The sequence below is a fragment of the Corvus cornix genome, chromosome 9 (genome assembly GCF_000738735.6).
Source record: "Corvus cornix cornix isolate S_Up_H32 chromosome 9, ASM73873v5, whole genome shotgun sequence".
Classification (NCBI taxonomy): domain Eukaryota; kingdom Metazoa; phylum Chordata; class Aves; order Passeriformes; family Corvidae; genus Corvus; species Corvus cornix.
In genome coordinates, this window is record NC_046339.1 from 6,938,585 (window position 1) to 6,966,449 (window position 27,865).

Genomic DNA, 27,865 nt, shown 5'->3' on the forward strand with positions numbered 1-27,865 from the left:
AACCCACACAGGCCAGGCTGGAACTGGGTCATCTTCAAGGTCCCCTTCCAGCCCAAACCACTCTGTGATCCCACAGGGACCAGCCCCAACACATCAGGGCACAGCCCACGTTGGGTTTGGTGACTGGTTTCATTGCGGTTTCCATGGAGGACAAACAGACCAACAAACACTGACCTTGTTGACAGCAGTAACACAACAGACAAAGGAAATCGGTTTACAAATTAAAGTGAAGTGATTCTTAAGTTTACTAGTAAAAAAACAAATCACTGACTTTAGACTGCTACCCTTCATTTGGCTGACAGCTCATGAGACTGGTGTCTTAAGCTCGGAGATAAGAGAGTTTATTTCTAAGACCCAGCTAAAGTCTAGCCAAGTACATTCATAAAACACATACAGAAAGGCCTTACTCTTCTTAGCCCACACACACTAGATTCTAGAAAAAAAGCCTCAAGAAATTCAGTGTTAAGCATAAGGCTGAGAAAAGCACAGGAAGGAAGGAATTTTTTAAAGTCATACATATTTCACAGTCCAACAGTGATTTTTCCAAAATTAACATTCTTGCGTCTTATATTCATTATGTTCATTTCCAGGTCAAAATGTTTTGGTACATAAGCACAGATTTATTTTTATCACATACCCTGCAAACAGAACCTAATGTAAAATTCAAATTACCTTGTCTTTAGTGACTATAATAATGATTCCCCAGTAAAAACTTGGTTCACCAACCCCGGGACACTCCATCACTGAACAAATTATTATTGGTTTTGCAATTCAAAACATGTAAGAAATGGCAAGAAAGATCTTAATGAAGCAGAAAGATATAACCCTAAGTAAGAAGACAGAAATGGTTCCAGTCCAATTTCTTCCTTGGGGACAGACAGGTGGACACACATATGGAATAAGCTGAGGGCTTTTGTCTCTTCAAATACCCAGCCCTACCCAGAAGCTATTCTAACATTTTACTAGGAAAAGTGTACTGCAGAATGACAATTCAAAGTCATTTTGAAAGACCCTCATTTACATTTAAATCCATCTCTAAGCAAGTTTGACTTTGGTTTTTTTTTAAGGGGCTAATGCATTGGTATTTACTGAAGTGGCATCATGTAAGGCCAAGCAGCGCTATGCATATAAAATCTGGTCTGGCACCTACAGGCACAAAAGATTACTGAAGCAGCCTCCTGTTATCTGAGAGCAAGCAGACTGCACAGTGTGCATAAAAAGCACCAAGTGCACAGAAAATTTCAGGTTTAAAGTCAGCGGAGAAGATACACATTAAGAGAAACTATAGTGTCTACAGGAAAAGTACCTACATTCAGCTCAGATGACTGTTCACTCAACTGCACTAATTCCTGGCTGACAGTTTCTGAAAGTGGAGCATTCTCACAGTGTTGAGGAGCAGAAAGCCCAGCAGTACCAGTTACACACACACACACTGCATCCTTTCAAATGCACCATCAGCTCGGGAGAAGCCATGCATTCGATGTATACATGGTCCCCAGCACCCTGCCCTCCTCCCCATCCAGCACCACACGCACTCCCTTGGTACCGGAGTCACAGCGAGGCATTATGTCCTGCACATCCCCACACAGCTGAGCACAGCTTACAGCTGCACCCTTTCACAAGAAAACAAGGCAATATAAACATTTGTGCTTTTTTTAATACCAATTATCCAAAGGTCAGATAAAACTACTGCCCTCAGGTCTAATTTTAATTTTGCTTTTGGTTCACAATGCATTTCTGGTCAATTACTTGTGATTTGAAGCCACAAAAATTAAGTTCTCTTCCAGACTAGAGTTCAGACTACTTTAGTAGGCTTTTCTAAAAAAAAAAATCGGGGTTTTTTCTGAGATTCACATTTATGAGATGCATATACTTTAAAAAAATCTATTCAAAACCTCACACTACAGAACGATCAGCAATCCCATGCTGGACAGTAAAAACCCTATGTACTGTTTTTCATCCCTACTAATGCAAGTATGGGATTAAGAGTACATGGCCTATGTAGCTACTTCTGGTACCACTTGTGATGAGGCTGATATATCCAATCTATACTCCTTGGAATTGCTTCTGATGTTTCTCAAGCAGTAATGCCTGTTTTCAGACAGTCGCTTATTAAAGAGGACACTACATCCAATATCTAAGAAAGAAGTTATGTTAAGGAAATCAGTAGCACTGTGTAACTGTCTCCACAGTTGGAGGGTTCTCAAAATAAAGGCTTTGTACAAGTAATTTTTAACTGGCCAAAAGTCAGAAATTACCTATCTGCCTGGAAAGAAAATAGCCCTAGATAAAGTTTCCAACAGAAGAGGATAAAAGAGAAACAAACTGCTGCTGCAAAGAAGTACAATATTCCCACCTGTAGCCGTCTTCCACCAAGTATAATTTTTTTATATGAAAACTTTTTTAGCAACACATGATGCTCTCTAGGTTATAAATAGCAGAATTCCCCTGTGGAGACAAAGCCTGAGGTTATAGACAGGAATAATCAGTAATGGCCAGGAGAGAGCCCATGGCTGCACAACCTGCTTTGCTCAAGGGTCTTCCAATCCACTGGAACTTCTGTTCCTGTAAATGCTCCCTACATGTCTCAGTCACAGTGAGCCAAGACAGCAGCTCAGCTAAATCCCTGTCTGTTCTAGCCCTCACCACAGAGAGGACACTGCTCTTGGAAATCTTTTGGGTTTAATGTTTGAGATATGCATTCCACCATTTGAGTTCTCCTCAGCAGTGGTGACTGACAGATTTGTAAAAATGGCTAAAGATTCTTCAGCTCCTGCTTCCAGAAGCTGCAAGCAAAGCACGGGGATGCCTGACTCAATGAGAAGGCAAACACAGCCCCAGCTCTGAAACTGCGGCAATTTAACTGTTTGCTAAGGTTGTTGGCCTTTCAGCTCTCATCCTGTCACAGTTACCAAAGCCCTACGATTCAGGGTCATGAGGTTTCTGTAGAGATTGAGAACAGAGAATTCCTCAAGCTTGTGAAGCAGCACCGCCAGGAAAAGTCAACTTTCTTCACCCCTTTTCAAAGTGCATGTTTAGCTTTTGATGCCCATCTATCTGCATTTGTAAGAAAGTAACAGATGAGCAGGACAAAAAAAAGCCTTAATGACTTCCCATCTCCAGCTACCTGACCTTCCAAATTAGCTGCTTTTTCCTAAAGTGTGGGCAACTGCAGTGAAGCGCTCACATCATTAAATACTCATTTACAGGACATTTACTTTGGACTAGTATCTTATTTTTATTCTTCTGTATAAAAATAAATAAATAATCCAGCTCCCTCTTCTGGGATGCTTCCCAGACAAAAGAGGAGTTTCCCCTTTTCTGGTGCACATCTGAGAAATTAAAGTTGTGTTTGTAGCACCAAAACCATAGTTTTACTTCTGGGCCACCTCATTCTCCATACTTCCAATTAGTTTTGTACTTAGACACCTTGTATTAAAACTACTTGAAAAAGCAGTGAAGAAGTTTCTTGTCCAACAAGTGTCAGTCAGCGAGACTGAAAACAGGCATTCACTGTCCTACAAAAAGCTGTAACACTTCCCTGTGGACCACTACTCTTCTCCCCTGAGATGTCAGGAGCACCCAACCCCCCTGCTATGTCCTTCCTACCCTACCATTCAATGGAAGGAAAATGGTACTAACGTCATGATTAATTTCTTGAAATTCTAGGGCATCTGGACTTAATGCTGTCATGGAAACTTTGCTGTGCTACTTTTTTAACTCTGCCTCATGTTGAGATTACAACAGAACTTGATCAGATCTTCCCATCAGCACCACGCACAAGCAAAGGAAAGGGCTCCAGTCTGCCTTCTCAATAGCAACACAAGATAAAACCATGGTCCTAAACCTAACTCAAATTTTTCTGGGGAAGGGGGAGAAAGCTTTTATAGAATTTAACTAGCTACGCCCTAGTGTACTCCAATTTACTTATTTTTAGTACCGTAACATTACACTGCACTGTCAAAATCTTAAAGTCAAATCATCAAAACTGATCAAAATCACTAGGTACACACTAAATTTAGTGTGTGAAATCAGATTTTGACAAGCATAACATCTATACATGGAATCTGAATACTTCTTTCAGCTCAGTAACAACTAAGCTCAACTCAAATCAAGAATCTGAAAGAAGAAAAATGTCTTCCTTTTCCAAACTAGGAATAAAACTGGTTTACATGAACGATCACCTAAAGCAATCAATTATGACACAAGGGGTAGCCAGAAAAATACTGAGATAAAATATTTATTTTAAAGAGAGCAATTTTAAATATCACATTTCAACAACAGATTGTAAATGACCATCTTTAATTTTAATGCAAGATTTCAAATGCACACAAATACCACACTAATTGCATTTCAATATATAAACAAACTTACACAAGTGCAATTTATGTTAGAAACAGTTACTACACTAAAAGATAGATATATATATATATATAGGGCAGGAAAAACATATACAAAAAATAATCCAACAAGATTAAATCATCAAGTTATTCTGAAACTGCCTGGATGCTCTGTGCTAGACTAGATGCTGACCACCTGAATTAATACCTGCATGATGAAAACAAACCAGGCAGGTCCAAGAGTTCCCACTGCTGATTGCAATGAGGTGACTTGTTCTTGTAAAGCTGCCAAGCCAGTCACTGAGAGCAGCTCCAAGAGTTTCAATCTCATTTAAGAAGCACATTCAATCCTGGGATTGATTTGATGATTTCATTTTGTCCCCCTCCCCACCCCATTTGAAAATTAAAACCTTATAAAATAATTTTAATCTTAACATTACTCAGCTTTTTTAATGTTGCAAAACACCGGGATTCACAATGACTCAAACATTTGGCTTACACTGAAAATCCATATGATTAATATTTGTCTGAGATCTAACGTAAGGAGGAGGAAAATAGTTCATGCAAATTGTCAAGCCTGTTTTGCCAAAAACAGCTAACTTTATGTAATAGGTGGGACTTGAGAGTGCCTTCTGCTCTACAATACAATCAGACACTTTCATCTTCCCCTTCTTTCCAGTTTAAGCCCTTTGAGAAGGCAAGAGATTGCAAGAGTTACAGTAAGTGAATCAAAATTTGGCTTAGTGCATGTCAGCATTTCACAAACTTTTGGGAGCTGAGACATCTTAAAGGAAATGAAACTGTCTTCAATGAACTGCATGCATTACTATTTGCCAGCCAGTGTCCCTCTATACTTGCATTAATTCTGGTTTTTATAAACCCTCAGCCCAGCTCTCACTGCGGCACTGCTCCACAGTAACTACAGCGACTCACAATGATCAGCACATCGAGTATCACTGGTGGCATCCAAGCTGACATTCACTCAAAGCATTCACAAGTTCCCCTCTTGCTCTTCTGTTTCAGACTCTCTGCAAAGACAATTCTGTTGTTCAAACACTGCTAAAGACATGACCCCAAGCCTGAACAGTGCCATCCTTTTAATTAAAGCTGCAGCTTTGTCCAGCCCTGCCTCCTGTTATCCAGAAAGCTCCATGAAGCCTTCTGCACTGGTGTCAGGTACCAAACCACAGCCTCAAGAGAACAGCACACATTCTGTGTTTTTCAGGAGCATTTGCTTTAGTTCTGTTTCAGATCTTTCATGTAAATTCTATTACAAAACTCTGGGTTGCAAAACACAGAAGTTTCATACAAGAACAAAACAATAACAACTAAATTTAATTACACACTTCAGAAGATGAACTGAGTGACAGGTCTGCATCCAATTAGAGAGGAGAAAAATTTTGGTGGAACTTAAAAAATATTTTCTTGATTAGCAACGCTATGCATACTTTCTAAGCAGCCGGTTCCAGGCACTTGGGAGCTGCATTAATCTGAGCATTGATATTTCTAGACAGTATTAAGTACAAAACACAATCACTGCATTATCACTGTCCCGAAGTATTTACATTCCAGGACCATGCACTGCACGTCAAGCACAGAGATTCTGAATTTCTAACTACTTTGATAAGACATTTCAAAGTGACTTCTGAGACATAAAAATACATAAATTACTGCCTTCAGTAACAAAACAGTCATAAATTAAAGACTGGCAGAAAAGAGAGATCACTTCTCTATATACTGTGGGGATTTATTTATTTATAGCTCTTATTCACCTTCAGAATCTTGTATTTATAAATTTTGTGCCTTTTTTTTAAAGTTCCATAGTGGTCCAGGAGAGAAATACTCAGTTCTGTATTCAAAAATATTTTTTCCAAGATTTTCTAGTGAGGTTTTTAAATCCCACATTTTTCTTTAGAAAGTGGAAAATTAGAATAGCTGGACAAAGTAAACACTAGATGTATTAATTCTCAAGTAAGCAACATGATACAGTTGAAACTTTATTATCCAACATAACACATTACATTTGTAGCCAGAAATTTTTTTACTTAAGATTTAAATGACCTGAGCAATTAATCAAGACCAACTTTCCAAGCACTCAGGAAAGGGCTGAAGTACAGATAGAGCAGCAGCTATTTGCTGTAACACTTTAACAATACAGAAGAGAGAAAAAGACACCTCTGTAACCTGAAACTCAATTTTTTTTATGATTAAGAGACGAAAGGTGTTAGTATATACTATTATAACCTTAGTTCTCAGCCTATTAAATCTGTATAACCCATCTACCTTATTCACTGTAAGAACTGCTCATTTTAGAGAAATAATAATTCAAACTATAGTTTGCCATAGTAGACACACAGCAAGACATATCCATATATTTACAATCTCCCTCATTTCCCTAGCCCCCTTCTTCCCAGATAACATCAGTCTGTTCTTTGGAAGCACAAATTAACTTCACCACAGCTATCGTGCTTGAGAATCACAAACAAACACTGCAAAAAACCACTGAAGATTCCCATCCCATTAAGAGACTTCCAGGACAGTGTGCGCTTGTCATGTGGTTTGTTTCATCTTAATTTGTTGATACAGTTATTATTCCTGTTAGCATGGCTTCAGACTTCCCCCAGCTCTAACCAGCGATTACATCTCCTATAGCTGACACTTCACTGTCAGGTTAGTTAGACCATCTTTTACATCACTTCCCATATTTCTAACAGAAATCAGGAAGCAGCTTCAGGTTTTCCTCTGAACACTCCCATGACTTTGCAGACTCATGTCCCCGCTATTCCCACAGGAACCGTTTTCATCTCTCCCAGCGCTTTCACAGTGGGTTTTAGAGGCTGGTACCTGCCTCCTCTCTCTGCACCATTTTCTCATTCTTTCCCCTTCCCTTCCCAGTACTCTCCACCCAGCAGAGAGCAACTATTCCTTTGTTTCTTCAGAAACTGATTACACCTAATTAAATTAAGGACCTTTTTCCTCAGCTCATACTTAGCCTTTAGATTTACCCTGCTTCTATTTCAGAACTGAAAACCATCCTGGAAAATCATGTACTTTCCAAGCTACAATAACCAGTCTAATAAAAGACAACATTCTCAACTGTGTAATTAACAGGAGGGAACAGATCAGAGGCTTATTTTGAATTAGTTCAGATAATATTACAGCATAAACTAAACTTGTCTACCACATCTATAGCTGTTAGCAATTTGGATTGTTTTTCACAATTTCCAACAGAAATCAAATTAAAAATTAGAGGACGTGATAACCTCAGCAACAAGTGCAAAAATAAAAAAGCAGACTCAAAAAAATAAAATAAATCTGGATGGGAAAACCAGCAATACCTACAAAATATGACACGAAAAGCACCTAATGACTTTGCACTTTTCCTAAAGACGGGGAGCACCTTCCGATTCACCTTTGCCACAACAGTCACGCAAGGCATGCAAGTCACAGCCCCTCGCCACAAAGCCGACATATGGAATGCTGAAACCCAAACGAGAGTTGGGCTGCTCTAGCCAGGTACAGAACCGAGAGCCGGAGCTTCCGCAGCTGTTCCACAAGCCCGGGAGCCGCCTGTTGCTGCCCGCTGTACAGACCTGGACCCCAAGCGCCGGTCCAGCTGATGCTGCTGGGGTGGCCGGAGCGCTCTGCACGCCCCGCGCTCCGGCCGGCACGGCGCACCCCGGGCTGCCCCTGACGACCCCCAGCAGCTCCTTCCCCGGCCACAGGGACCCCGCGGCGCCCCGCATCCCCGCCGGACCGGACCCGGCGGCACCGGGGGTCTCTGCCCGCGCCCCGCCCGCTCCTCGCCTCCCAGCCCAGGGTACCGAGCCTCTCCCTCCCTTCCGCAGCCCCTCGTCTCCGGCACCACCTCGGGGAACCCTCCGCGGCCCTGCCCCGGCCCCTCCCTTCCCCGCGGAGCCCGGGCGTTGTGCCCGCGCCGTGCCAGCGCTCCGGGGCGGGCGGGACGGCACCGGGTGATGCCGCCCGCCCACCCCGCCTCTCCCGGCGGACCCCGGGACCGCGCCCTTGTCCCGCGGCTGCCCCGGCCCCTCTCCCGCGGGGCTCTCCTTACCGGGGGCTTCACTTGCCGGGGTCTCAAGGCGCTGGGGCCGCTGCCGGCGGCGCCGCCCGAGCACTGCCTCCCTCCCGCCCCCCGCCGGCGCTGCGGTGGTGCCGCCCATGCCCCCCCCCCCCCCTCCAGCGCCGCGGATGGGGCCGCCCAAGGGGCGGGGCGGGCGCGGCGCTCCCGGGCGGCCCCGCGGGGGCAGCGCCGGACGCGGCACCGGGACCTCCCCGGGACCGACGAGCCCGAGCCCGCCCCGCTGGGGCCGAGCCCGCCCCAGGGCTCCGCGGCCCGGGCGGAAAGCGCGCTGGAGCTGCCCGCCCGCCCGCAGCCCCGCGGGAGCGGCCGGCGCTGCCGCCCCGCCGGGAAGCGCGGCCCGTGGCCCCACGCGGCCCCGCCCGGCCGAGGCTCCCCGGCCCCGGCGCGGTGAGCGGAGCCGCGGGGGGACCGGGCACCGCCCTGGGGCGGCCGCGCGGAGCCGCGGGGGACGGGCAGAGCCCGGCCGCGGGGGCATGCCCGGGCGGAGGTACCTGCGGGTGTCCGGGCGGCCGCGGAGCGCGGTGTCACCCGAGCCGCCGCCATGGCGCTGCTGGGGCGGGAGCGGCTCCGCCCCGCCCGCCATGGACCGGACAACGTGACGGGCCGTTGCCATGGCAGCGCCGCGTGACGTCAGAGCGCTCACGGGGCCAACGCCCCCTGCGGGCGGCGCTTCTGTCACCCCCGCGTGTGACAACCGTGAGAGAGCGGAGCCGCGCGGGGGACACGGGGGACACGGGGCACACGAGGCAGGGGGGGCCTGTGCGCGACAGCCCTGGGTGGTGGTGGGACCCCAGCGCATGGGGACCCAAAGGATGTGGAGACCCAGAGATTTCACCTGAAGTTAAGATCCCTGGGGATGGGGACTTGGGGGTGGGGACACTGGGGGGCATCAGTGACACGGAGATGGGGGTCCAGGGAGCGGGACATGGGTGATGGGGACCTGTGGGGACGAAGGGTGAGAATGGGGTTGTGGAGGTGGGATGTGGGGACCCCGTGGAGCAAGGGGAGCACTGCCCTCCATGAAGCCTTCGACTTCCCGAGCACCCACAGGGCAGGCGGCCCCTCTCCTGCCCCCAGTATTCCATGGCTGATGCTCCGCTGGAGCGGCCTGGGGAGGGAGCTGGGGGGGCTCAGCCTGGGGAAAAGTAGGCTCGGGGGGACCTGATCGCTCTCTGCAACTCCCTGACAGGAGGGTGCAGCTGGGTGGGGTCAGGCTTTGCTCCCAGGGAACCGGCGGTCGGATGAGAGTACACAGTCTCAAGCCACGGGATGTTTAGGTTGGACATTAGAAGGAATTTCTTCAAAGAAAGGGATTGGAATGGATTGCCCAGCGAGGTCGTGGAGTCACTGTCCCTGGAGGTGTTTAAGGAAAGACTAGAAGCAGCACTTGGTGCCATGGTCTGGTTGACACGGTGGTGTTCAGTCACAGGTTGGACTTGATCTCTGAGGTCTTTCCAAACCTAACTGATTCTGTGATCAATTGAAGTCCTATATCCCCCTCAGCACGCAGCAGGGTGTGGTGCTTCTCTTTGGTTAGTAGCGAGAACTGACTCCGCTGAACTTTGCAGATCAGTAATGCGGGGGAAAAAAAAGTGAAATGTTGAGTGGGTACTCAGATCCTGTGTATTCCTCACAAAGCTGCAATCCCACATCCCATAATGGTGCAGCCCTCCTTACAACGGCATGTGGAAAGCAGACAGACCACGGGAGGCTGACTGCCAGGGGTTTGTCAGTTGTGTTGTGGATCTGTCTGGCCATTCCACAGCTGATGCTCCTATTGCAATCAAATTGCCAAACTACAACCACAGCCAACAAGTGACCTGGGAACATATGGGATAGGTGATTTGTGGGATGCTCTGGCCACACCTCAGAGTTTCTCCTGCTCCACTGACCCTGATGCCACAGGGACACCTCTGCAGAAGTCAAAGCCTCAGCACAGTCAGCCTAAGGCAGCCCTGCTCAGCCCTCCAGCACCAACCATGGGACTCTTAGCGTCATCCATCTTGTTAGCACGGGTCTGACACACCCTCAGCAACACACACTGTCAAATTTTTGCAAAATATTTTACATGAGTATCATAACTTCTGTGAGTAAAGCAATCTTTGAGCTATTAGCATGTTACTGATAAAGGGCTCAGTAATAATGACAGCACATGCTGGAACATACAATCCATACTGTAATGAAACAGCTCATTGCTTACCCTAAATCAGTCTTTAAAAAAGTGCGCATCCCCTAACTGATTCAAGCCAATTATTTTAATGGCTCTGTCCTGGTTGCAAAGTCTGTGTTGTGCTTCCCTGCACTGTAATACATCTGTCTTCTGTTTATCCAAAGGACAGATGCCATTCAGCAATGTGTTTACTTTGCATTTAATGAGTGATCACACAGCAAAAATCAACAAGGGGTGGGTTTGATTTTGTTGGACCACACTTGAGGAAAATACACTTGCCTCAGAGTCACCGTATCACCATATAAGTAACTTAAATTTTTATAAAGGGGAGAAACTGGCACAAGGATAGTTCTCCCTTAAAATATGCTTGTTCTCTTACATTTTTCCTAGTACAATCTCTAGATCCCTGAATAGTGATTACTGACAAGATACCATCCCAGAATGAGCACACCATTTCTCATCTGTTTTCAAACAACTCTGGAAAACAACAGGCAGCAAGGAAAGCCCTAGAAAAGTTCAGATGGTATTTGGGTAGTTACATATTATTCAATTATCAGGTTTTGTCCTTCCAGTGCTAATTAAAACATTTAAAATTACATAATTTATCCTTATGACTCATTTGGGAGACGGGGAAGATTTCAGTTGCAGGCTGTGAAAATGAAGCACACAGGACAGGATTCTCCACAGGGGAACTCATCCTGCAGGGGTGGCATTGCTGTTGCTGTGGTGGTCCAAGGCAAACAGGAATATCTTGTCCTGGACCAACCAATACAGATAACAGAAACTGCCCCTCCTTATAAAACTCATCTCACCCACTGTGTAGTCAGTTTAGTCATTTATTAGATGATGTTACAAATTCCTAATGAAATAGAAATCCCCAGTTCTCCTGCTGGCAGCGTTTTACCACCAGCTTTTATCCAGTTCTGCTTCTGATCACTGGTTTCACATGCCAAACCCCACTCTGCAAAAGCAGAGTTACCCCTAATGGAGCCATTCTTATGCCAGTTCTGCAATATGCTTTGTATTATTTTAGAATTTATATAAGGAATCAATTTGTTCTGCAGTGAAAGAGAAATCTTGGGACACAGTGCCAGATTAGTTTTTAAAATCAATACCCAGATCAGTTTCTCTAACATGTTCCCTTTGAATTATGAGCTACTATAGCCAACGCAGCAACTTTGGTTTCTGATAGATTAAATGCTACTGGAGGCCTATGGTGCTTGGATTCCTGCCCGGTGAGTCTGAAACACCTCCAAAGGGAAGGCAGAGGAAGGGAACCTGTTTGGAGATTGTGCTGATTCAGCTGTAACTGAAAACCTCAGCCAGGACTGCTCCAGCAGCACCCTAAACACCCTTTGGATGGAAATTTGTGAAACACCGTGCTAGAACAGTGAACGGGTATGAGGAAGCAATGAGACATTTTCTAAAAAACTTCCCAGTCTTGGCAGGGCTGAGGCCAAAAGGCACAAAGATGGACAGGGACACATATAATCTAAATGACTAAAAATACCACCAGAGTCTCTGCATGTCTTTTCTTGGTTCCAGAGAAAGGCAGGGTTCACTGTCAGCCTGGTACTTTCCAGGGCTACCAGAAAGCCCCCACATTTCATTAGCCCATTATCTAATTGCTTCCCAAAACACTTCATTCAAATAAATGAAGGAGTCATGTTTGCTCAGGAGACAAGACAAAGGAAAAAAAAAAAATCCCAACCCATAGCTAAGAGACATAGATCCAGAGGGAATCCCCTGCACTGGTGTGACTGAATCACACAACCCCTTTGACTGACTTCAGGAAAACAAAAGAAAAATAAATTGCTCATTCAGACTTCAGAATTAATTTATTGAAGGAGCAATCCACTTCCTCGACACCTCTACAGTGACAAGGCTGGTTTCGTTTCAGGGTTGTTTGTGTCACTGGTTAAATCAGGCCACCCCACAGCTGGACCATTGCTTTTTGCTTTGTCTTCATTCTTTGTTAATGTCTGACAGCTCTTCTGCCACTGCAGTCTGCAGCTCTTCAGGTGAGATGTGCTAATCTACATCTCTTCTCCCTCACTTTGCATCTTTTTTTCCAGACCTAGGAACTAAAATGGCACTTAACCCCTTATTAATAAGTGAGCAATCTCACTTCATTTTATTCAAGCCTTTTGGAGAGCACAAGACTTAAAAGCCCACTTAATTTACTGATTTAATTACTCTGTTAAGCAAGATTACACATATTATCTTTATATTCTATATATACATGATGGAAAACATATCCCCCTTCAGATATCCCTTCCTCAGTTCATTCCTAAATATGACAGCAAAGGTTTTACTGCTTTACCTTCAATCTCCTGGTTTTACTCTCACTGGAGTCTAACATTCACTCCTTCCTTCCTTCCAGACCCCTCTGTTCGTTCAGGGCACAGCTGGAGTGTGACAGATCCTCTCCTGTCACTCTGTCAGTGGCTCTGCTGATGTAGGGTGGCCTTTCACAGCACCAGGGAGTGGTGATCTCTCTGCACACCAGGTGATGCTCCACATGAAAAGCATCTGAGGTGGCAGTTCAGTTCACATTGTGGCCATGTCTCTCTAGAATTCCCAGAAGGAATGTGTAAGGCACTTGCACTGGCTGCTCACCACCAGCTCTGGTCCATGGATCGCTGTTTAACGGGCAGGTGGAGGGAAACGTCCTTGCTGTGTGTCCCCGTGCTACCAAGAAACAGGGAACCTCAATTTCTAGGGCTGCCAATCCAGCAGATCCTCTTCTATCCTCATGCTAATTCTCTAATATTTAATTCAAATAAAAAAATTAAGGAAAAATAATATAAGTACAAACCAAAATAATGACAGTGGATGCCAGTTAAGGTCCAGTAAAATAACTGATCAAGCTACACAGTTGGATCATTGTGCAGCTACAGGTGACTCATCCTTTCAAGAGAACTGAGCAATCACTAAACACTATTTAAATAGAAGAAAGGGGAGTGGGCATATATGGATAGATGCTTTACGTGCAGCCTATATATATGCATGTATTTCTGAATATATTAATATTTCTTTCAGATAAAATGATGAAGGATACTCGTGGAACTGCTGAAAGTGCTCATTGTAAAAGAACAGCGGCAGAAACCAAAGGGGCTGAAAAAGCCATTTGATCTGTAGTGTTCCCTTCTAAGATCAGTTGGACACTGGGATCAGTCGTGGGCTTCATGTGCTCACTGTAATTTGCAGGGTATTTCACTGATGTAATTTGCAGGGTATTTCACCGGTGTCTGAGATGACTCGGTGAGGCAAAGGCAAAGCTCATCCCAGTCACGGTGCTTCTGCACGTTCTCTGCTGCTGCAGCCCAGCCCACTGGCAAGGCTGGCACGTGAGGGCTGAGGAAACTCCACAGTGTGTTTTAGAAATCCTCTTATTCCTTCTGTAGGGGGAGAGGAGTAAGCAAGCAGAGGAAAGGGAATCTGCATTTTAAACCTACACAGAAAAATGTAAGAGTCTGCCTACAAATGCCAGACTCAGGGAAAGAAGCCTCACATCAGCTGTACTCTGGCAGCACCTTTGCTTGCCCTGGCCCGGGAGAAGGCTCCTTTCTACCATGGGTGTGGGTGTGGCATTGTAATAGACACTTCCATAAAGTGCTGTCCGCTCAAATGTCACAATGTTGGCTTTCTGCCCCATTTTCAGCTGCAGAGAACAGCAGATGGGAGGGGCAGAAACAACGAAGATCCCTTTTTAACTCTCAGTTTGAAAAATTTCCCAGTCCTTTTCAGCCAAGTAGCTCTTCTCCCACCGATTCTGAGCATGGCATTTTCTACATCCTGCTTTGGAAATTACGTTTACTTTACCGTATACCAAACCTCATCCTTACCCCCCAGAATTTTACGGTGTGTGCAGTAGGGAGCAAACAAGGACTAATGTGATCATTTTCTGTGAGTTTTCAGTTACTTCCTCAACAAATGAAGGGCATAATGGACATTAACATTGTGTGCCAGGTATAAAGTGGAATGAGTAGAGGCAAAAGAGAAAATTAATAGTCATGAAAGGAGCTTAACAAAGCATTCAGTAACTGACATGTGTAGTGAAAGTGTGGAATTAGGAAGAGAGGAATATTAAAGAAGTATTATTTTGTTCAGTCAGAAATTGTTTGGCCTTTTCATGAACAAGACAGGAAGCCAACTGAATAAGCATGATCAGGTCCATTAATTACCTTTAGAAATTCTTACAGATATAAGCCACTTACTAATCACAACAAAACCAAACTGCTTTTCACATTTTTAATGAAAGATTCTCGCATTCCACTGCTACCCAATCTTAGGAAATCGCAGGTGTAATATTTTTCAGTACGTGTATTCACACAGTGCCACCCACAAGCACATTCACATCTGAAGCCCTGCTGCACATAACCTCAACACGGTCCCCTTGAGCACAGTTCCTGGCAGCTTCCTGCAGGCTGCAGAACACCAAGCTCCCAGGTGCCACTGGAAAATGCTTCAGTGAAGATCAGTAAAATGAAACAAGAATTTAACTCTGTGTGTTGCAGTTGCATTACAATAAAAATGGCAAATTCACTTTTGGAATCCAAGCTGACCCTCGGTTGCTGTGCAGCAAGAAATACTCACTGCAGTCAAGTGCTGAATTCAGAATAATTACAGATGTATTTCATCTTCCCTTGGACTTTGAGGCTGGGCTTACACCAAGCTGTCAGCAGTGGTACTCAAGCTTGCAGTTTTGAAGTTTTGCCATTTAAATTACAAAACTTTTGGTACCCAAAGGGGTTTTATGGTCATGAATGAGGACATCTGATACAAGAAGCTGGGTTTCCAGGTCAGCAAGGAGATAGAGGCCATTTTTAGGAAGCTTTTCAGCATAATGCTGCTGCTGGCTCTTCACCTCCATCAGCATCGACGGTATTGCTCTGACCCCAGCCATTCCTGAGGGAAAAGGGGTTCCATTGTGAATCAATAGTACTGGAAATGGCACCATGGAGGAACAAGGTAGAGGAACAACACTGTCTCTGGTGTTATCTACAACACTTTTATAGGGCTGTAAGTAATATAAAGTTATGTAACAACTGTGCCCTTAACAAACTACTGTGTCCTGCTGGTGAACACTTTATCCAAATTAAACTGGAGAGGGAGGGAATAGAGAGAACATTAAAGCTTAAGGAGAGAGCAATCCATACCTTCTGCAGTGCCAGTGCAGATCTGTACTGTAGCCATGTCTCAGTAGTTACATGGATTTGCTACTTACATACCACACATGTTAAATGGGCTGAAGAATCCAGAACATTTGGGATTTTTTGCAGTTTGAAGGCTAAGATGTCTGTGGTGGTTTGGATGTGGGCATCAATGATGATGACTCAACATTTAGAACTAATTCAGTAAAGGAAAATGAAGAACAGAGGCTTACTGGGTTTAACTGATAGACATTTTAAGGAGCACATGGAATAAAATACCTGATTTTACATGTGTTTTCCTTCAGGAAATAGCACTAAGTAGTTGCACGGTTCTTTTTTGTCAAAGATTTTGAACTGTTCTTAAACTATGAATCTCTTTCTCTGGGAAAGTAAGGCACAGAGTGGTGTAAACAGCTTGCCAAGCAGCCAGTGGCAGAGCCAAAATCAGAATTCAGATTGCCTGCCCACCTGTTTCCCTCTATCCTTGCTGCTGAGCAAGTTACCCAACATGAAAGCTTTTCAGATGGAAGAACAAGAGAGCAAGCAAAGGAGTGAAATTAAATTTAAGCAGAGCGAAAATGACCAGTCTGAGAGTCTAAGTAAGCAAACTGCAAAAAAGAAATAGTAAAAACATTGTAAAATAAAATTAGAGATTACAATAAAGAAGTATTTTCCATTTTAACGCATGAGAGCTAATGGCATCCTAATGATTTTCCTCATACACAGAGGGCATTGGTGCAAAACTCTGAATGAAACCATTCATGCTCTTCTGTGTATCTTTTACCAGAAGATATCCGTGCTCCTAACCCAAGATGCTCCTGATTTCTGTTCCTGTTGCCAGCCTGTTTTCACTGTGTGTCATTCCAGTGCTGGGGAAAGCATCAGCCTGACAGCTCCGCAGGCTGGAGTTCCCCCTCCGAATGCAGGGAAGGATGTGAGGCAGGAGGCAGCTGGTCCCCCAGAGCCTTGGCTCTCCCCTGCCCCAAAACAGCCCTGGCTTGCAAGAGAGTCACTTGGGGACAAGGGCAGTGCTGGCTTTTGTGATGCTCCTGCTGCTGAAATTGGACTGAGGCACAGCTCACATCATCCATTAGGCTGGGCTGACACGGAAACAGCTCCTGGTCACTCGTGGCCTGGGCTGGGTTGGACTGGGCAACAGGCCATGAACAAAAAGCCTCTGTGAGCAATTCCCAGCTCCTCGGAGCCATCCAAGCGCCTGTAATGCAGCAAAAGAAGAGGCACTTTTTAAAATGAAGCTTCTCACAAGTGACAGGGAAGCAGTCGCCCCCACACACACCTTATTCACTCACTGCTCTGAATTGGCATTCCTTCAAGAGCTGGGAAGGGCCCAGAGCTGCTGATTCAAAGACACTTGGAATAAGAACTCAAGATTGGAAGGTTTTTGTTCCTTCCTGGCTTGTTGCTTCTTTCTATGGCCTGCTCTGCCTGCCCATGCTGAATGTCAATCAGCAGAGCAGTAGCACCTTTGCAAAGAAGCCCCAAGTATCTTGCCAAATACATTAACAAGCAAGTGGAAAAAACCTGAGGTTTCCATTACTCCAGAGGAGAAAAGGCTGGATTAGAGTGGTGGAGCTGAACGCTGGACAGGGACAAAGGGTCAGGAATCAATAAAGCTGTACGTTCTTGTTTAAACTACAGCAGCCACAGAGGTGTCTTTTCCAGAAAAGATTTCTAAATTATCCTCATAGTGCATCCACAGCTGATTCTCAGAAACATTTGCATCAAATACTCCTGGAAAAATTCCCATAAGGAAACTGCCAGAATGAGTTGCTAATTGCACATGCAGAGAATCTTACGTCAAAGTGGCTGTGATCAACCCAAAGTATTTCTCAAAAAAGGCAGTTTCATTTTTATTCAAGTCTCTGCCACCTTATAATTGACAGCTATTTGATGTTCTTGGAATGAGTAACAGCTCCGTTTATTATGAATTTCTTACAATCCTGCAGTTAGGACCAGCCTAAGTAAGCAAACAGAGAAAACTGATTTGAATTCAACAAATTCAAGTCTCCCTCTTTGATGGCCTGATGAAACTGGATCGTCTTGATCTTTTGTTACTACTGAATAGCTGGGAATAGGTTTCTATTGCAACCTGTCAGTTTGACAGCTCCATTTAGAACAGGAGCTGTTTTCCTGATGATTTCCATGTGAAGCTCCAAGTGACTGAGCATTTCATTTTTTCATTTTAGCAAGAAAATGTTTTGTATTTACTATGTTTAACAACATTTTCAAGGTCAATACAACAGGATATTCCCTACAATTGTTTAAATTATTAATATAACATTTTGAATCTTAGAAATAAATACAATGGTTTTAAGGTGGTTGGCTAAATTCTGCAGCTCCATTGATTAAAATCCTAAATAATTCCATTCATTTCACGAAATTCATTGCAGTTTCAAGCAACTGCAACAGGGAAGAAAATTTATCTAATCTTTTTGCAATGTTAAAAACCAGAAAGAACAAATGAGCACTCAGTAGTGCTAATATGAACCCTAACATTGTCTCCATTGGGATGTAACAAAAAGATATTTAAACTTTTAAGGCTAAATCATGTTCAACAGTGCCTATTACACAGGCAGGGTTGGCTTCTCAGAGCAAGTATGAGAAGAGGTTTGGCTATTGTTTGGATTTCTTCAAGTTTCCTGCAAGATCCCACTGCAAAAGGGAAGTGGAGAGTTGAGAAATAGACCTGGCACAGTAACCTCATTGATCCCTCAATTATTTCTGCTAAAAGGAAGACAAATAAATATAGCAGAGGAATTGGAGAAGTCAGGCCATGCTGGCTTGTGTGTGCACTGCAGAAATGAGTAGATAAGGCAGAAATGGGATAATGTCCCTGCATGATTATCTTCAGACTACCCTGATTAGTGACAAACAGTAGAGAGCTGGAGATCTATACAAATGTCATTAGACCGAGGGTTGTAATGTGATTTAGTGACGTGGCTGCAGTGATAGCTGGTTCCCTTGACACAGCAAAACAGGTGGTGCTTTAGCACTGTTGGTTCACCACTGTGCTAAAAAGCAAGAATCCAGCAGAAATGTGTGTCTGTGTGAGGAGGGAAGCAAGGGATAGGTGCCTATTTGCATCACTGTGTATCAAACTGGTGACAAATTGGCTTGGGCAGAGTCAGGGCCTAAGACAAAAAACATCCTTCAAAACCCTGCACCAGTGCAATGAGGTCTGATCTCTTCAGCACACAAAGTCAAGAATATTTCCTTTTCCCACTGTTCCACTGCCTTTTTTTTCTCTCATTCCCATTCACTTTGCATCATCTTGGACTCCCCCAGGCCAGGCTGTCACAGGCATCTTCAAGTGGCACCTGCCAGGGAAGCTCTGCAGCAGCTTCTGCTGCACAGTTTTGTTTCAGGGGCTCTCCAGTCCCAGTCCCACTGTCTGGGCTCCAGCCAGCCCTGCCCATGCTCAGACTGCTTTTCCTGGTGATCTATTGGGCAGTTGTCTTCCCATAAAAGGGCAATTTTTATCTCTTCTCTCAAGGGAACTAGCAAGAAATAAACTTTTTTTGGGATAATGAGAGAATGATCTTTGTAACCCCATAAAACTTTTGGGGTTGTTTTTATAATCTTAATTATATCCTAGTTAATTTAAACTGGTGGTCTCTGTGATATAGCAGCATCATCTACTTCAAGGCATCATACCAGGAGAGCAGAAGAAAGTCTGCAGGAAATTGCCCCACTCCTTTTCTACCCTTCAGCCACTTAAGAATGACAGAGACCCTCTCTGATGATGGCAGAGTCTGGATATGCGCAGTGCAGCAACCTCAATGCATTCATAAGCAAATGGTTTTTGTCATTAAATGACAAAGTTTTAGGAATAACTGAATCTTAGTATATTTATTTCCAAACAGTTTCCACCCATGAAAAAAAAACAAAACCAAACCACAAACAAAAAACAAACCACACAACACAAAAAGACAGTGAACATATAGGACAGAAGGAAGTTAACTATTTGAAATCTTGGTTGTCCAATTCATATTGGTGATTAGGTTCTTTAAAGACTAATTGCAGCTGATCTAGTTTTTAGCATTTTATGCTATGTCTATCATCAATCTACACCGCATATGAATACGGTTTTCTGGTTTACAACCTTGATTTAATTTTGTTTGTAAACACTGGGAAACAAATGCAGCAATGTTGTGCAACTGAGGAACAAGGCCCTGAAATACAGCTCACAAAACCATATTCCCTCTCACTTCCATCCATCTTCTGGAGGACATAATGCAGTTACTGTTCATCTTCCTTCGTGGTCATACTGTTCATACCAGTGGGAGGATGCTCCCTCCTGACATATGACTGGGCAAAACATCAGTGTGCATTGAAAACATCCCCTGCCACACTGTTGAGGCACTCTGTGTCCAGGCAGAGATGGATGGAATGAAAATACCTCAAGATGGGAAAGGGAGGAGGTGGTTCACAGGCTTTGGCACTTCCTTGGAGCCTCGGCAAGGTAAACAGTAAATGATGTCACAGATATGCCTGAACTCCCTGACAAAGCAGGGAACCAAGTCCTCAGCACTGAGGGATCTTCTAACACAGCTATTTCTGTGATCATTCTGTTTTCCTACAGTATTTGTAAATTCACAGGGGAAGGAGAGGGATTATGCACAGAAGACAGTGCTGTGCTTTCTGTTTATTCTGGACACAGAATAATACCCAGAGCTTCCTCTGAAAGCCTGCAGAGGACATGGGCTACAAGAAAGCCTCTGAGAGGAAGTGCTGAAAAGTAAATAGGCAGCACAGGCAACGCTGCTGAGACACTGCAGAAGTCAGGCAGCGTATCAGAGTTTTGGTCTGCACCCTGAACGTAAACCTGGGAGACAGAAATTGCCATATAATTCTTTCTGCAACATATAATTACATTCTTAACCTCTTTGTCTTTTTTCCTTTTTTGATAAAGAGGAAATAATTCATTTCCAGGAATATAAGTGGCTTTAATTCACTTGGATCAAGCCTTTTTCTTTTTTCATTTTTCATTTTTCTTTTTCTTGTTTCTTTTTTCTTTTTTTCCAATTCTATGCCTGACTCAGAACCATCATTCTTAACTGCTTCTGTCAGACTATCCCACATTTCCCAGTGGTTTTTACTACTGCAGTTTGGAAGCACTCTTTGTTCTTATAGTCCTAGTGCCTACCAAGGCTTTTCTTTTCATGTTCTTTGACGTTTATTCCCTAGGAGCCGGATCCTTGTGTCCTTACATGTGAGCCAAATCTCCCAATGAATTTGCAAACATGCAGGATCAGCAACTTAAACAGTTTATTTGTTCTTCAGGGTTTTCTGTGTTCACAGGAAAAAGGACGCCTATAGGCAAACACAGCATCACTAGGTTTCATCTACACAAAAGGGAAGCTTAGAGAGGAAGGAAGGCACAGCAGTGCAAAGTTAACGATTAAAAAACAAAAAAACAGCCTTCTTAGGTTTTTTTTCCTGAGAGGATGGTGGTGACAGATGCAGTTTCAGGACACTGAACTTAACATGTCTCTTGAAATACATCAAAAGACTCCTCTGCTGGGTTTGGCTCAGTGTCAGCTGGTTCCAGTGTGTTGTCAGAATAATATAAATCTTTGGCTGTATTTTTGAGACACCTTTCAGCTTGGATATCTATACTACATTTACATTTAGGAACCTGGAATTTCCAATGGCCTGGCACCTCAAGCTGAGAACTGCCTGCTCCCATTTACTTCAGCTTTGGTGTTTGCATCAGAGCATTCTGGCCAGGCACGTTAGAAAATGTAATGTATTCAGCTTATGTCCTACATATAAGTTGAGATCAGCATCAACGACCAGATCCAATCTGCAGCATTAATTCAAACAAACAGCATTGCTGACAACATGATTGCTATGGATAAGGACTCCATCTCACAAATTTATATATTAGAGAATCTTCAAATTTCACTTTAATACAGGTGTCCCTCTTCTGATGTCAGAAATTTTATGGCAGGTAGTCTTGGTGATGAGCCAAGATTTGACACAATCTAACTATCTAATTTTGTGAAAATTTGTGGTGAGACAAGACCATTAATATATTCTTCTGCAGTAGAATGAAAACCTTTTCTTGCTCTCTGTCTGCCATGCACATACAGAACAGAGCTATTGCTATGGATCAGTGGATTTTCCAGCCAGAGAGATTATTCTGATCTCTCAGTCTGGCATTTTACAGCAACAGTCAGCCATATTCCCCGAGAAGTTTGTGCATCAGATCCCTTAACTTGCTGATGTTAATTCAGATTACATGTGTGTAGTCTTATGTGGACAAACCCTCAGTTTGCTGTGCATGTGAAACATCACGTTTCTCCTCCAGCTATGCCAGTGACCCACACCACTGGACACATATGCCTCATTTCCAGTCTGACTGTACCTGGACTCAGCTTCCTGCTATTTGATCTAAGTACATTCCAAGAATATATTTTGTTGAATTGTTCATAATTTCAACGGGATAGAGTTTGGGACATGTAAAACTGATTAATATGTACTTCCACAGGCGTTTTACAGACTTTTACCCTAACTTTGTCGATTATTTAGGTCCACCATTCTCACATTTTCTGTAAAAATCAGGGGGATCCATTCACAGACATTTACACAATTTTGTTTTCTACACTGCTTCGATTTCAGCTGAGATAATTTCCATACATGGCAGGTCCATCTGCACACAAAAAAGCAAAGGACAGGGGTCTGACTGCTCAGCTGAAATCAGAGGCCACGAGGCCCAGGTACTTCTACCTCTTGCTGAGAGTGTTTTGTGCACTTCTGTATTTAACCTTGAAAACAGAACATATGAGAGAGTGCCACCACCTATAGAAGTTTATGCCACATCGGCACTACTTTGCCAGCATTCCAACAGAAAAATCACATTTTGCAGAGCCTATTTTACTCTACTGACATTATAATTGGTGTCAAGGCCATCAGGGAAAGCATCAAGCAGACATAAAGTCTGCCATGAGATTTCAGCTGTTTGTGCTACTGCATGTGCCTTTATCCCTGATGGCATCCCCCAAACCAGAGAGAATCATCTTTCTATGAAAGAATTCAGATAAATCCATGCTAGAACAATGCAATGCTCTGGAACACTGAAACAGCTTGTGAATGTGAAAATCATTCACCAGTACAAAACCAGGGCGTTGCTGCATTGTCTGCAGGAGATAGCGACGTTCAGCCCTCGGGGGATACAGCAAGGAAAAACGAATGCAGCAGGAAATCTTTCTAAACAAGAAGTTGGCCACATGCTAAGAGCCATATGCACTTTATGTCATAAAAGCTTCCCATTTAAAGATGCTGCTCCTTCAGGCAAGAGTCACCTAAGCATAGTCCTCTTCCTAAAAAAAATAAAACTCAAAAACCCTTGAAATGAGGAAAAATTCTTCAGGTTTTTTTTCTTATTATGTTATAGTTTACCCCTCTGGACAATAACACCGAATATAGAATTTTTTACATCTTATTTTTTCTTTATTTTTTGGTGCTTGTTTCACAGACTGAAGAAAATGACTGTAAATCAGTTTGCATTCAAAACACCACACTTGCACCCAAAAGAACAGGATATTACACCATTAAAAATAAGATTCAGTATAATGGAAAAATTTTCTGACTGACAGCATAGCACCTTTTGAGTCATAAATTCTCATTTTTAAAGGACAAAAGGGACTATCACAATCACTGTCTGAATTCCTACATAACAGAGACAATGTAATTTTAGACAATAACTCCTACGTCAGTCCTGCCTTCTGATCTGCAAGAAAAACTTCTACTTTACATGTCACACCCTGCAAGCAGAATACCCAGGGATTCTTCATCTTTATCCATAACAATTATCAAACAGATTTACAAAAAAATGATAAGCAATAGGGCAGAATCAAATCCTGGTTCTAAACAATTTAACATAGATGAATCAGCACATGGAAATAATGATAGGATGGGAATATATTTTAGAGACATCATCTTTTACAGGATAAGCACAGGGTAAAATCAAACTATTTTATACTTCACAAAGTTCCTGTAATTGGATCTTGCAAAATGGCTAAATACTGTAATGGATCTGTTGCTTCATTAGCACACTCTGACATCCTGCAGCACCACATCCATCAAGCTCCTCATTCCCTCTGGGAAAGGCTCCTGCAAGGGGCTGGCAGAAACGTGAGTCAGGCTCTGTAGGATCAGCAGACTGGTAGGTTTTGCTGTGCACTGGCTGCAAACCAGGGAGTCTGGGGCCAGGGTGCCAAATTTGGAGGGAGAACAGGTTGTTCTCCCTGCTAAGGGCACCAGTGATAGCTACAAGTGATTTCTGATGGTTTTGAATCACCATGAAGCTGTTGTGGGCGAGTACGAAGTGGTGAGACAAAGATTATACGTTGGCCAAGGGACCTCCAGGCCAATTTGTAACTTTGTGTTTGTCTGGAAGAGTCACAGCATGATATTTCTACCCCTGCCTGCCTTTATACAGTAAATTAAGAAGTGTAAAAATATCGTTAGGAGTACCTCAGGTTAGAGGATCTCCTAAGAGCACTGATAAACCTAGCTGAACGTTTCTGTTCATGGCCTAATTAGTACAAAAAAGCCAAGATGAGATTTTCAAAGGTTGTGAGACACCCAGTCCTATGTTAATCTTAACTTTCATCTTATATTGCTTCTGTATTTATATGTGGTTTTTTAAATTAGATCATCTTTAATTTGGAACAGTTTAATATCTGAAACACCTTATTCATATCACAGAAACACTAAACTGAAGTCTGCATTACAAAACTGGAAATAAGTTAAAACCTGAAAATGTGACCTCTGTCTTCAAGCCTGTCTTAGCTCATAAATCTGTAATCAAGGCCTAAAGGTTGTAACATTTATGCCAAATAGCCCCAAAACATAGGGTGAGCAGGATACTTTCCTGAACTCGGAGACTGGAGGCACCACCTATGCCCACATGTAGTTTTCACTGTACATTATTTCGTAACCTTGAACACTTCATTTTGCAAAATTAGTATTGCTTTGTGTTTTATCTTTTAATAGAACTGTGATTATACTGGCAGTAACACTGACATGGTTCTTGTGCTGTGAATCCCATCGTTAGACTAAGGACTGGAAAACACAAATCACTCAGATCAGATAACCTAAACAGAGGGAAATAAACACAAAAAGCTCACTTACCATGACAGTTCTGGAATTGCACCAGGGATGAACTTGTCTCTGTGGGCTCTCCCAGCTCCCAAATCCTAAAGCATCACCTGCACCAGGGTGATGCCCAACCTTGTTGCCATTGCATTTAAACAGAAAGCCCCTCAGCTGAGCTCAAGCTCTTTGCCTTCCCATTCACTGGTGGTTTAAGCAGACATTTGATTTTTCTATTCTGTGTTTGCCTGTAACTATTCTTAGCAGCTAATAACTGACACCCTCGGGAGCGTGATGTCAGCACACTCCGCACTTACGGAGCTCTCCCAAGTCAAACCCAGATCTCAGCACAGTGAGCTGGCTCCTTAGGCAGGGCTGAGGGACTGACACCACCACAGCCCAGCCCAAACAGACCAAACAGGAGCAAGTTCATCTCAGTTAAAGAAATCTCTTTCTCTTGTAAGTAATCTGCAGTCAAGATTTGAAAAATGGTATTTGTTTTTTGAGGCTGCTGAGTACTTTTTGCAGGACTAATAAAAACACAGCCTTACTGGCCATCCTCTTGTCAGTGTCACACGCAAAATTTTTGTGGACTTTTGGAATTAACACCAGTCCACTACCCACATCACAAAGAAAGCTACTGAACAATCAACGAGTGGCAGCTTTTTTAGTGATCTCAGCAGAGGCTACAGTGATCACAGACACTGAACCTTTCCACTCACCAGTATTTGCTCCCAGTGTATTAAATGATTCATCACCCTAGAAACTTCCATTTGGTTGGGTACAGGAGGCATTTCTAATTTCCCTTCAAAAGATGAAGTTCCATTCCCTTGCTCATCCTGTAGCTCTTCTTTATACCTCTCACAGTTTAAGTTAATTTTTCTGAAAATAGCTACACGCAACTGTAGAAATACTCTAGAGAAGTTAACATTCATTGTAAGGTGGCACCAATATTTCCTCCAAATTGTTAAAAACTCTCACCTTCCAGGACTACATTATCTTTTCTACCCCACCCAATTATACTCCAATGTTTTATCACATTCATCCTTCCACTGCTAAGTGCACTCAGGTTTGTTTCCATCTCTGCTACATACAGTTCACAAAGCCCAAGGTTATAGATGAGGTTATTATTGAACCCAATGTGTCTGGCTTGTACAGTACGAGACTTAATTATATGACATCACCAGCAAGCTGGTAAAAAATTTACCTTAATCCTTTTTGAACATCAACCCAGTCTTCCTCAACATTGGCAATGCCTCCCAATGTGTCTTACCTAGGAATTTTGCCTCACCACACTGGTAAATATATTAAATAGACCAGGTCCCAGGACTAACCCCAGAGAAACATCACTAGCAACATTTCTCCAGCCTTGCCACTTTCTTTGGAATAGAACTTTAGCCAGCTCACAGTTCTTGTGTTCACCACCTTCACTTCCAAATTCAAGAACAACTTCCTGTGGGATATCATTTGCTGGAATCTAAATGGAGGAAGCTCACCCTGGATTATGTTTCCCCAGGTGCAAGAGCATACATTTGTTCTTGTTGAACTTCATAAGGAAGGAACAGTGGTTTCAGGTGTGGGGCAAGTGCCCACCATTGTGTGAGACCCAGAGCAGGCCCTGGGCTGGAGCCCTATGAGCAGTGCCCTCCTTATCCCTGTCCACAGCATTCCTGGTCACTTGTGCTCCCCAGCACAGCTGAAATCTCCCAAGGCTGCTCACGAGAGCTGCCAGAGCCCTCTGCTCTTCCTTGGGTTTCTCTGGCTCTGGGATGCCCTCTTGCACCTCAACCCAGTGCTCAGCCACAGGAGGTACCCCTGCCACAGCTGCCTCAACGAATGAGTATTTACACTGCCAACCGGATTTTAAATGTTGCACACACTTCCTGGTGACATTATCAGCTGAATTTGATCTCCTCTGTATAAAGGGCCACTTAATTGGAGGAGGAAGTTTCTTCTTACTGCTTTATTTAGGGATGGTGAATGCTGATGCAAGATCTGGTGATGAATGTCAGCCAATGTCAGCTTTCTTGTACCATGAAACATATTATTGTCATTGTTCCCCTGCTTCATTTGGTCTAAAAATAGCTTCCTATTATGTTACACCAGATCAGGCTTTCTTATGGACATACATACAGGAAAAAAGCTGGTGCTTATATTTTTCATTCCCGGTTGCAGCACTAAGTAAAACATACAGTGAGTATCAGGATCAAATCATAGCATCTGTCTGTTAGGATGTGTTGGTATAGAGCTGTCACCCACACGGCTCCTTGTCTGGTATTAAACAAGACAAGTGCCACAGAGAAACATGAAAAGTGTTAATAGTGCTGCAAGTCAGCTGCAAAGAACTTCTGAAGCTAGGCCCTGGATGCAAAATTTTCAGCAATTAAAATGAAAACTGTATTTTAAATCATAAATTTTAAAAAAATAACTCTTTTTTGCATTAAAAAAACCCTGTTTTAATGAAAACCCAAATTTTACATACCTTCCAAGTAAATAATGCTGTCTTATTAAATCTGATATGGCACGAAAACTATTGCTCTTGGTTTGGTTATGAACCTTGCTCTGCTCTTCGGAGATCTTACTGAACTAAACAACACAAGTTATGATTATGCCAAGGACTTTTATGAAAGTTTACCCTGATTGGAGAAATAACCTCCCATGTCTAGGTAGGAACATAGAGGAGTCTCTGACTTGGTTAAAAATGCAATGCACAGACCTAAGATTGACTGTGTCCTTCAGACAAATGATTCAGCCTCCACACTCAAGATCTGTGTGTCATATACAGAACAGAAAGAGAAGCCTGAGGGGAAAAGGGAAGTTTCCCAAGGAAAGAATATTATCAAACTTGGGTACAAAGTTGCCATTGCAGTGGCTCTGTATGGGCTGTGTTTAACACCAACCCAGGGGCTTAGGGCAGGCACTTTACCCAAGTCTCCTACAAAATCACTGAAGGGTGTCCAGCTCCTCCAGAGCT

General features: G+C 43.5%; 1 protein-coding gene across 3 annotated transcripts in view; it reads right to left on the reverse strand.

Moving 5' to 3' along the window:
* Positions 1 to 27,865, reverse strand: part of GNB4 (G protein subunit beta 4) — a 58,941-nt gene that overhangs the window by 21,674 nt on the left and 9,402 nt on the right. Inside the window, exon 1 of one of the 3 annotated variants that reach the window (XM_039556720.1) lies at positions 8,939 to 9,039. The exons of 1 other annotated variant lie outside the window; for it this stretch is intronic. The gene's annotated coding sequence lies outside the window, so the exon portion shown is untranslated. Of the gene's footprint in view, positions 1 to 8,412; positions 8,478 to 8,938; positions 9,040 to 27,865 lie in introns of those variants that run through there. One more of the 3 variants, XM_039556721.1, reaches the window with a different exon arrangement.